This window comes from Azolla caroliniana, unplaced genomic scaffold, assembly GCF_043228905.1.
Source record: "Azolla caroliniana isolate FFs.n. ecotype wild unplaced genomic scaffold, voAzoCaro1.0.p SCAF_4, whole genome shotgun sequence".
Taxonomy (NCBI): Eukaryota; Viridiplantae; Streptophyta; class Polypodiopsida; order Salviniales; family Salviniaceae; genus Azolla; species Azolla caroliniana.
The window spans coordinates 18,776,816-18,788,448 of record NW_028230439.1 but is presented as its reverse complement, the minus strand read 5'-3'; the positions used below and the strand labels follow the sequence as shown (position 1 = coordinate 18,788,448).

Sequence of the window (11,633 nt, the reverse complement as noted above, 5' to 3'; positions counted from 1 at the left end):
TGCTTTAAATCGAATGGGATTTCCATGCGAGTCTCGCTTAATTCGAAGTACCCACTTGCATGTAATAATTGTGCGATTTTGAGGTTTTTGCACTAGACACCATGTTTCATTTTTTGTAAGAGAGTGCATTTCATTTTTCATGGCAGTAATCCAATTTTCTGCATTTGAGCTTTGGAGAGCTTCTTCTACGGTTGTAGGCTCTTCATAGTCAATTTTTGTGGGTACTTCATCAAGGCCAGATTTATCCAAAATACCAATGTTGCTAGGGTCGAGGTCGCTAAAATGACACTCTTATTCATCTAGCTCTCTGTAGATGTCGGAAAGTCTTCTAAGGCGTCTTGGGGATGTCATGTCTATGTTATAAGTGTCATACGTGGGTGGAGTGTCTAATGGGGAAGTGTTAGGTCTTAATGTTTGGCTAGGAGACATTAATGTATTATGTGGGATAGAAGGAGAAAAACTATGGCATTGAGGAGAGGCAACATTTGTATGCTCCGCAACTACAGGAGTGTGGTTCATAGTGATGGCGCGATCTCTGTTTGGAGATCGAATGCTACTTGAGGCGGCTTCAGGAGACGACGGTGGTGGAGCGGCATGTGTGGGGAACACAACGGGAGTGTGGTTGGTTGTGCCGTGATCTCTGTTTGGCGGTGGAATGTTGCCCGACGTGGCTTCTGAAGATGATGGTAGTAGATTAAAGGAGACTTGTGAAGGTGTGGGAGTTCCATCAGTGATTGATGGACGGCCAGATGGAAGGCACCATTGGATGGTGTTGTTGGTTGGCTCGGGAGGTGCACCATTTTCTGCAGTAAGTTTGTTAATTAGGATTTCTGAATTTTTTGATTTTTGGTTTTGATTTTTTAGGATGTCAAATTCGTTGAAGATAACGCTTCGACTGAAGAAAAATTTGTTGGTAGCTGGGTTGTAGAGTCGGTAGGCCTTGTAACCGTGTGTGTCTCCATATCCAACGAAGATGGATTTTTGTGCTCTTGCATTTAACACCTTTCTTTTGTTTTCTGGTACACAAGCGAAAGCAATACATCCGAATATTTTAAGGTCTTGTAAATGAGGTTTGTGACCATACCACATTTCAAAAGGTGTATGTAGTCCAATCGAGCGGTGATAAATTCTGTTTTGAATGTAACAAGCGGTTGCAACCGCTTCCTCCCAAAATTTTGGCTCTAGGTTTGCGGCATTTAGCATGCTACGGGTAGCATTTAGTAAGCTACAATTTTTTCTTTCTGCAATACCATTTTGTTGAGGAGTTTGTGGTGTTTATTTTCGGTGGTGAATTCCTTTGGATTTGCAAAAATCCATGAGGGCATTGGAATTGTATTCGCCGCCTCCATCAGTTTGTAGAAATTGTATTTTGCTTTTAGCTATATTTTCAGCTAATATTGAGTAATTTTTAAGTGCTTGGTTTTTTTGTCTTAAGAAATGTAATAATAGTGAATCTACTATAGACATCTATGAAACTGATGAAGTAATGTGATCCAGTTATTGACGGTGTCGGGAAAGGGCCACAGAGATCACTTTGGACTAATTGCAATGGGAATCGACTTCTACTTTGTCGTAGTGGAAAAGAGTGATGAGGCATCTTCCCAAGAAGACACCCTTCGCAGAGGTCTAGAGAAGTTGTGAATTGATCTTTAGGGAGACCAATAACCATGTTTTTTGATTGTAGAGTTTTAATGGCTTGTAAATTTATATGTGCAAGTCTATGATGCCATAAGATGCTAAGATCATGGTTTTCTTTTGTGGATGCATAAAGTGCTTCTATGTCTGCATGTGTTGGTGGACATGGAATGCGATAAAGCCCTTTATCAAGGCGCCTACAAATGTACTTTATTTTCTGTCCATTTGGTGACTTATGCTTAATTTGTGCATATGTTTCTTCAAATTTTATGGAGGTACCATTTTTGGTTGCTTGAGAAACTGATAATAGATTTTTCGTGATTCCAGGAACAAAATAGACATTGTCTACTGTGAGGAGTTGATTGTCTTGTAGGAGAAAGCTTACGTCTCCTTTTCCTAAGGCATTTAGGCTGCCATTATTACCAAACACAACAGGGATTGGTACGGGTAAGGAGTTGTAGTTTCTAATAGATTGTTTATTATTTGTCATGTGATGGGTGGCACCAGTATCGAAGTACCAAGTGTTGTTTGGTTGTTGTTTTGTATTGATTTCTGGAGTTGAATCTTCCGCAAGGAAAACTTGCAAGAGATCATCATAACCATCATCATTTTCCTCACTATTTGTTTCAGTTGGGTATGACTCATTTTCTGAAATTTCTTCAACTAGGTGGACTTCTACTCGAGATCTAGGTCGTTGATATGATTGTTTATTTTTCATTTGTCTGAACCTACATTGATTGTTTGTGTGTCCAGATTTATTACAAATGGTGCAAAAAATTTGTGAGAATCTGATGCCTCCAACTTGTGGTCTAGAATTGTCAAGATAGTTTCTAGGCCTATATTCTGTTCTTTGGTTTTGATAGGGTTGTTTTCCACGGTATGCTATCATTGCTGATGTGTGTTGTGTTTGTTCAGGTCGACGTGCCTTTTTCATGGCTTCTTCTTGTCGTATACAATTAATTAGGTCAATGAGAGTTGTGTTTGTATTGAAGTTTTGGGTGGTCACAAAAGTGCTCCAAGATGGTGGTAGTGCACCTAATAAAAGAAGCCTTTGCAACTTTGACTCGATTTCTACCCCAGACATGAGACATAAAAGAAGCGTTTCCATGAGTTTATAAATGCATTCATTTCATCTTCTTCGTGCATTTTTAAAATGACTAATGAGTTTAGAGTCATGACCTGGTTTCCATCTGTAGTTGGTTCGAATTCGTTCTTCAAGTCGATCCACATGGCGTTTGCAGTGCTGCAATTTCTGATTGTGTCGGCTTGTTGATCCTCCAAGTTTGACATGATTTCCAACTTTGCTGCTAGATCTTTTTCTTCCCATTCGGGGTAGTTCGGGTTTAATGTGTTGGGTTGTGTTTCTTTGCCTTCAACTACTACCCATAATTTCAGTTGTTTGAAAAGGAGAGTCATTTTGCTACTCCAAACTCTATAGTTTGTATTATTCAATTTGCTAATTGTAGTTTTTCTATACATAAAGTTTTGGGGTGAGGAAGGCGTTGCTTGATCCATGGCTGTGAGAGATTTGTTTGTTTAAAATACAAGATTGTGCAGGTCTTAGAAGAGGCTAAAGTTCTAGCCTATTATATTATCTGTTGTTTTCTGTGGAGAGAATTTTGGTGTCACCTAGAAAGAAGGAACCTGCTCTGATACCATGTTGAAAACAAAGACAGGGAGAGATAAAAAGATATAGAGACAGAGACAGATAGATAAAAATTATGGTTCCTCTCTGCCTGTAGAGAGGCGTGTATATTTAGTTTTATAGAACGAATGTGTCTTTTACAAAAGTGACTGTTCGTAACAATCATAACTGTTTATTTTTATTATTTTATTATTTTATTGTTTTATAATTTAGTTATTATTACTTCGTATTATTTTCCTTATAATTTCCAACAAAGGCGGCAATCACGGGGGACCCCAAACATGCTCTCACGACATGGTCGGCCAAACAGCCCAATTGTTGCTGGTGGAAAGGAGTGACTTGTGACGGCATCACGGGGCTCATTGTGAGCCTCGATCTCGCCCAATCCTCCCTCCAGGGGCCCCTCCCCCCATCCCTTGGCTCCCTCTCCTCCCTCCAGATCCTCGAGCTCGACGAGAATTTCTTCACCGGAACTCTCCCCCCTTCCCTAGGGAACCTCTCCCACCTCATCAAGCTCTGCCTCTCCGCCTCCACCTCCTCTTCGGGTGGCTTCGCGGGATCCATCCCGGAATCCTTCGGCGGCCTCACCAGCCTCCAGATGCTCGATGTCTCCTTCAACTCCCTCTCGGGGTCGCTCCCTTCGTCCATTGGTAACATGAAGAGCCTCCAACACCTTCGCATTTACAATAACAAGATCAGGGGAGCAATCCCGGCCTCCTTCAGCTGCCTCTCCAACCTCGGCACTGCCGATCTCGGGTTCAACAAGTTCTCCGGCCGCATCCCCGACTCCTTCAACGCGCCCGGGGGCCTCATCACCCTCACTTTCCTTTACCTCGAGAACAACCTGATCACCGGCCTTCCCCACAACCTCTCCAACCTCAAGAACCTATAATCTGTCGATCTTGGAAACAATCCCATCGGCAGCCTCGGGAATGTGACCGGACTCCTCACCGCACCGCAGCTCGCCCAAGTAGACCTCAACGATTGTGGCTTCTCCGGCTACGGCTTGGGGGCATGGCTTGCCCGCGGCTTCCCGAGAGCCAATACCAAGAGACTCTCCAAGGACCTAACCCCTTCCATCAATCTAGCTAAAAATGCACTCACAGGCTCCATCCCTTCTGACATCGGCTCCCAGACTACTTCCAGAGCCTCGACCTCAGCAACAATCGGTTCTCCGGACATATCCGGTCTTCCTTCACCAAACTCACATCACTCAAATTCGTAGAACTTGACCGAAACAAGCTCGAGGGATCGATCCCATCCACCTTCTCTCGCTTAACCTCCCTACTAGGCTTCAACGTGTCATACAACCATCTCTCTGGCAAAATCCCGCAAATCGCGCCATTTACCACGTTCGACGTCTCTTCATACAAAGGCAATGCCGGGCTGTGCGGCACTCCACTCCTGGCATGCGGAACATAAATTAGTAGTAGTATGGAAATGTATCTATACATATTCCCTTCCATGAGGCAATATGGAACACATGTTGTCACACCCACCTTAATGTGTAAAACTTGTAGTACTCCCGGTTTAATAAAATTGCCTATCCGAGTTTTAGAAGTTGTATGTTGGACATATGAACCACATAAGAGTATAATTTTCTGTGTTACCCTCTTTTTCAAGTTTGTAGCATGCCCATCCCAAACCTCGGTTCCTAGCTAAAAATGTCCCCATTGAAATCGAATGATCTCTCGATTCTATTTAAGCTATCTTGTAATTCTTCTCATCGTTTTGGTTCAACTTACTATATTTTCTTTTATCGTACAGACTACTTCAAAACATTTTTTCCCCATCCAAACATTAGCCATTTGCAAGTCTAGCCAAGGCACACAAGGTAGGTAAATTCCCCTCAATGATCATGTTAACGTTTGTGCATGAGTGATCCATCCTTTCCTTGACAAAGAGGGCTCCCAATTGGCTGATTTTGCCATTCAAACACTAAAAATTTACAAAATCAACTATTCATTACTATGACAATGATCATGCATTGGTGCATGATGAAGATACCACATTGATATCCTTTTTCTTAGGCAATCCTCATCCAATGCTAGAGGGTACAATGGTGACGGAGTGTTTGCCCTTTCCTTTGTGAAAAAGAGGGATGTGTTCGTTAATTTTGTTGTTCAAACATATATGCTAGTTACAATTTTGGGCAAGGGCCACAAGATAGGCATACCTCATTACCACAATATGACCCTGCATAAGTGCATGATGGAGCATCACACAAAGACCTTCCTACTTTGCCACTCAAGGTTTGAGAGTTGAATCAGACTTGGTTAGGTTAACACATCAATTGAGCATAAAGTCGTTGACAATGTTTCTCCTCTATATTCAATATCCAAAGGAGATTAAGAAAGAACACTAGTGAAATGTAGTCATGTTTTGATGCCCATGGTCCATTGGTCACTTTGATGGTGATTGAACAAGATTGTACCACATTCCATCCAAATATATTCCTTCTCTCTCAAACAATACTTCACATGGTGCTCTCCATAACTAAGGCCTTCGGGTCGGTTCCGGACTCCCCGTCCTTCCGACGAGCTTCTTCATTCAGCAAGCTTGACTTCACTCTTGCCAGGGATAAGTTCTTCCCTTCCGATCTAGCGTTGCCCATCATGACAACTACTGTCTCCTAACTATCCGGAAGGGATACAAGCAACCACAAAGCAAGTACCTCTTCGGCTAGAGTTACTTCTAATGACGTCGTTTGGTTTATCAAACCTTGGAAAGCATTCATATGCTCCGCCATGTTGGAGTTGTCTTGATATTTGAGCCTCACTATTTTTCGAAATACCGAGACCCGATTCACAGCATTCTTGTTCTCTGGCGTAGTGTCGATCTTCTTCAAGAGTTCATGAGCCTTACTCTCTTCATTGAAGTTGTTGTACAGGCTCATGTCGATAAAGTAGCGTATGTATGTCATCGTCATCAAATGTATCACCTCCTAGGTTATGGCATCAATCTTGTCTGGTCTTTTATCTCCAAATTGTACCGACAACCAAAGATCTTTGACCATTAACATGTCCCTCATCTTCGACTTCCACACTGGGTAGTTGGAGACAATGAGCTTGAACATGCCACCAAATGACTCTTCCCTTTTTATTTCTTTTTGAAGCTAGGAACATAAGCTCCAGTACCGAATTGAAGAGAATCGTTCTCGGTCACAACTGAGATCCAAACACACTATGAAAGAAACAAAAGAAAGAAATTAAGATTGATTCACTCACACAAGAATGACACGACACCGTATGTTTACGTGGAAAACCTCAAGAGGCAAAATCATGGGATTTCTCTAACTCTGAACAAGATCACTATAGAGAAGAGGCACTACAATGTGAGACTCAGAGGCAACAACCTCGAGCTCTATCTTCGCCAACCAGCTGTTACAACAGAAAAACTTTCTGTATCTCTCTCTCACTCTATGTCTCTTATGGACAACAATAAGAATGATAATAACATCTTTTATTACAATCATAGAATAACACATGCATGATATTCATCATATTCTCCATGTGTGATATTCGCAATATTCAAGAATACGAAATGGCTCCAAGAATATTATAAAAGCATTCATTTTGCAAAATAAATATACAAAATATTAATTAATTCATTTTTTTATTTAAATAAATTTAATTCACTAAAAAAGGAACAATCATTCATTAATAAATTATAAAAATATGACTAGTATTAACTCTCCTTTATAGTGTCAAATAAAAAAGGGGGAAGTTCATAAACCTTTATTTTAATTAATTAATTTTAAAATAACGAATATTTTATATTTATTATAGAAATATGATTAGTGTGAAGTCCAATTTTTAATGTCAAGATAAAAATATCCATATATTTTGAGAGAATAAAAAGTGAAAAATTAATGACCCTTTATTTTATTTATTTCTTTATTAAAAATAAAACGAATTCTTTTACATTTATTATAAAAATTTATTGGTGTCACGTCCCTCTTTTAATGTCCCTTTTTATAGTCCTCTTTCAATGCCCCTTTTTATTGTGAAGTCCCATTTTTAGTATTGTAGGAAACTAAAAAAGGAGGGAGTTCTTGTACTCTTTTTCTTTCGTGAAACGAATACTTGACAATGTATTCGTATGCGTATTCGTTTGCATTCGAATGAGAACCACTCAAACCCCTGGACTAGAGCATATTAGATATACTCAATGAAGATTGAAGGAGCTAACCCGTGGGTTCGACGTGCAAGGCATTGTCCCACAAGCGTGCCATGTGTTGGCCCTAGGAGTATGATCCGGGGAAGAAGTGTGGACAGGGAAGAGTTGGAGGGGAGGAATATTATGAATATTAGTTAATAAGTATTAAGGAAAGAACGGATCCAGATACTCCTCCTCGTGTGTTCGTGACATCTTGTCGATAATAGAAGTTATGCTCATGGGATTGCCCTTGGTTGTTTTGTTGGCCTTGCCCAAATCGGCCTCTTCCGCCACGACCTCGTCCTCTTCTTCCATCCGAGTTTGAATAGATCATGTGTCATTCTTGCACATTGTTCTTTGTTCTAACGTGATTTTCTTCGACCAGTAACATTGACTGGAGATCGAAGGAGGAGGAAGGATTCTCGAGAGAGAGAACAACCGACCTTATTGCGCCAAACCGAGGTGTCAAGCCTTCGAGGCATATCTGCACCATCTCATCGTCATCAATGTTGACATTGATCGATCCAAGGGCGTCGCACAACTCCTTAATCTTAAAGGTGTAGCTACCGATTGTCATGTCCCTCAGTTGAATATCGTTCAACTCCAGACGAAGTTGAAGCTTGCAAGCAGTCATATTGGATGCGAAGATTTTCTTGAGGTTCCCCCACGCCTCCTTCAGCGTTTTTGCCTCTCGAATGTAGTCGAGCATATAATCATGTATGCATGATGCAAGGCAGTACAACACACATCTCGTAGCCTGTTCCCAAGCTGGGTAGTCCGCATGTGTCGGGTTAGGTTGGGTTTTGTTTCTTGTGCTTCTTTGATGTAGCCCCAATAGCCTTGGCCGACAAGGTATTGGTGCATCTTGTACTCCTAAGATGCAAAGTTGTTTTTGTAGAGCTTCTCAATAGGAAGAGTGCTTCCCAGTGAGTGTTCATTGTCGAACTTCTTCTTCTCTTTGATACAAACTGTGCAGGTTGCTACAACAGTGATAAGCCGGTTCTTTCCGAACGCGGAATTGGGCACAACACACGCAGAGGCGATGGGCTTCGATCAATCTACCACGCGCTTTGATACCATCAACATTGTTTACGTACACGTATTTAACGTTTAAATACGTATAATACCTCATAATTTGTATAGTACGTACTATACGTCAATGTTGTCATGAAGAAAACCGTCCCTAGGCGGAAACCGGGTTTATCGTGTATAAACCGGCCCTTACACGCGAGCACACTTTCGTTGTATAGTAAGTAGCTAGGTACAAGTCAGTTGAGGTGAGATCCTAGGTAGCACGCATTCAATAAGGAGAGAATCGAGGTGTATCTCTGTCCGAAAGGACAGAGAATTAATATGATGTAATGAATGATAACGGCCTCCCTCCTTGGGCTATAAAAGAGAGGGAGAGGAATGGAAAAAGGGATCGCTTTTTGTGGAGGACGTAGTGCTGTCGGACTAGGACCGAGCTCTTCTCCTCCTTCTTGCTCTGTATTCGCTAGGCGCAGGTTTTCAGGAGGCTGACTCTGCTTCGTGGAACACCCGTGTGCTTCCAGCAGAGTCTCCATCTTGCTCTTCTACGTGTGAGTGAACAGGCGTCGGTGTTCGCCTTGCCGGCCTGTTAGTTGTACCCGTCTTGATATACACATACAAATTAATATACATATGTGTTCATATACTCGGACTTCTAGTCGTCTCATTTTGCTGTGTTGATGCACTGTGATTCCTGTGTGCCCCGCGTCCGTGCGTGTGCAAGTGCGTATGTTGCCTTCCCGTTCCCCTCCTTCTCAGCTATTTCTCGGTCCAAGACCCCGGTGGTCCCGCCTCGTTCTACACGCACGCGCGTAACAACGCGACAACGTCAATGTTGTTCACTCAAACATTATATACATTTGTCCAATACGGTATTTAACGTACATTTGAAAAAATAGGTATAATACGTATTTATAAAAAAATGTAACTAAAACCCTAACAAAAAGCAAAAGAAAAAATAGATTTTAGTGCAAAAGAACGAAGAACGAAGAACGAAAGAGACGACGATGATGATGACGAAGAAGAAGAGAAAAGAAGATAGAAAGCTATCCTGAGTGTGATAATCGTAGACGATTCCTCAATCTATGAAGGCATGATCACAAATAATTACAAATTAAAGTTGTGATACACACTTATACTGAATTATAGAATAAGTGAATGTCGACATCCATATTACGACAAGTATTTTAGGATGTGAAATACATATTCAAATGTCTTATATGCATTTTAGGATGTAGAACATAGATGCTTTCTACAATATTACAAATATTTTTTAGAAAGGTAAATAATTTTCAAATTCTAGAAGCATTTATTTTACTATACGTAAAATACGTATTTTATGTATTTTATAAGTATTTAACATATTAAAAAATGTATTTAACGTATTTTGTGTGTATGTGTGTGTGTGTGTGTGTGTGTGTAAGAGCATTTGTATGTAGGTATGTAAGGTATATATTAATGAAGGAATTGTTACAATTCTTACACACATGCACATCCTCTTATACTAATACACACGCATATATACTTATAATCAAGTGTACCTATGCACTTGAATATAAGTATATATGTGTGTAGCATGTGTATTAGTATCCGAGGATGTGCATATTTGTATATGTAGGAATGGATGCATATGTAAGTTAACATGTAGGTGTGAATGTTTGTTATAAGGTGTTTAAAAATAGGTCAAAGGGGTATGGTAGGGAATCGGGATCTAGTTTATGTGGGTAGGCTTTGTTTTATTTTATAAGTGTGAAATACGTGTAAACAAAAGTTGATTTGGATGCACGAGACATGGTAGGTGACGTCAAGTTATGTCACTTGCAAACGTCATTGATGATTGATAGCAATAGGTAGCAACAACTTATGATGATCATAGTTGGCGATGTAGCAACGTCGAGTGTAGTATCTATGTATTGTTGGAGTAGCAAAAGGTTAGAGGAAAGCTCCTCGAATTGAATTGAGAGCTCATGTCATGAGCTTTCCTCGATTGAGAGCAAAGATAGAGTCGAGCTTCCTTCGATGTCTTTACTCATCGTCGAGAAATTTTCCTCGAATTTAAGAAACTTCCTCAACATAAAGGGCACTTTCCTCCAATTGAGGAAAGCAGCTTTATACGTGGCTTTCAAGGAACTTTTCCTCAAACGAGGGATTTGCTCAAATGTCATGTGGCACTCGTGGAAATTTCCTCTATGCTAACATGGCACTTGAGGAAATTTCCTCAATGCTAATCTGGCAATCACAAATTAAAAATTGCCTCACAAATCACGATTTTATTGTGATGTTTGTGCTATACCACATTAAATATCTGATTAAAAACTTATGTATCCCACAACTCATGCAATTTAAAACAACAATTGATGTTTCCTATCATTTTATTCATTTGTTTGCCACGTGTTACTTTAACTCTTTCTTTTTTCTCTCCTCTAACCAAATGGAATGATGTGATGCATAGAACCTCAAATGTGAGCACACTCCCGCTTGCCCTCTCTTTTCAAATTATGTTGTTCTTTGTGTTAACCTTAGACCTATGTTCTCACAAAACTCACTACCATAGTACATAATATACTCAAATGCATGGGCAAACATTACTTTTCATACAAATGCAAACGAATGAGTATGTTATCAAAACATTCTTATGTCTTTTTTTACACTTTTTACCTTAATTCTCCATATTTTGAGGGTGTTTACCATACTAAATGTAAATGGTTGTATGCATGACCTTCTAGTTTCATAGAACAATCTTATCAATTTAGCTTCACTAAGTGTATAGCCCTCCCTTTCTATATATTTTTATTGCATTAGGACACACCCTAATTGAAGGACATTTTTGTACTAGCCGACACAGTTGGGTTCTAATCTTGCTTACTATACTAGTTCACTAGATGCCACTAAGAAATGTAGGGGCTAGGCTAAGTGCATGATTTTCCGGTTTCTAATGGACAATTTTATTATTTGACCTACATCCATCTAGATGCTCTCTATTTCTTTTCATCTCTTGTTTGGAATTAACAAGAGAGGCAATCATGAAGCTATCAAATTCCCTTGTACTAATTGATTTGATAGCTATAGTAAAGACCATGAGACAGTGTCAGCTAAAGTGGCATGGAGTTGTTTGATCAAGGTGAAAAACTTGGGTGGACTTGGGTTGGTGGATCCAGTTCACCAA

General features: G+C 40.2%; 1 long non-coding RNA gene and 1 pseudogene across 2 annotated transcripts; both read left to right on the top strand.

Annotated features, from left to right (window-relative positions):
* Positions 1-741: 741 nt before the first annotated feature.
* On the top strand, positions 742-2,719 carry LOC147865234 (uncharacterized). Of its 2 annotated transcripts, XR_015529634.1 has the most exons (4): positions 742-808; positions 1,498-1,624; positions 1,772-1,840; positions 1,963-2,719. It is a non-coding gene; the product is annotated as an uncharacterized LOC147865234 (long non-coding RNA). The 2 variants fall into 2 exon arrangements; XR_015529635.1 differs by lacking the exon at positions 1,772-1,840.
* A 429-nt stretch (positions 2,720-3,148) lies between these two features.
* On the top strand, positions 3,149-4,706 carry LOC147865233 (uncharacterized; annotated as a pseudogene).
* Positions 4,707-11,633: the final 6,927 nt, after the last annotated feature.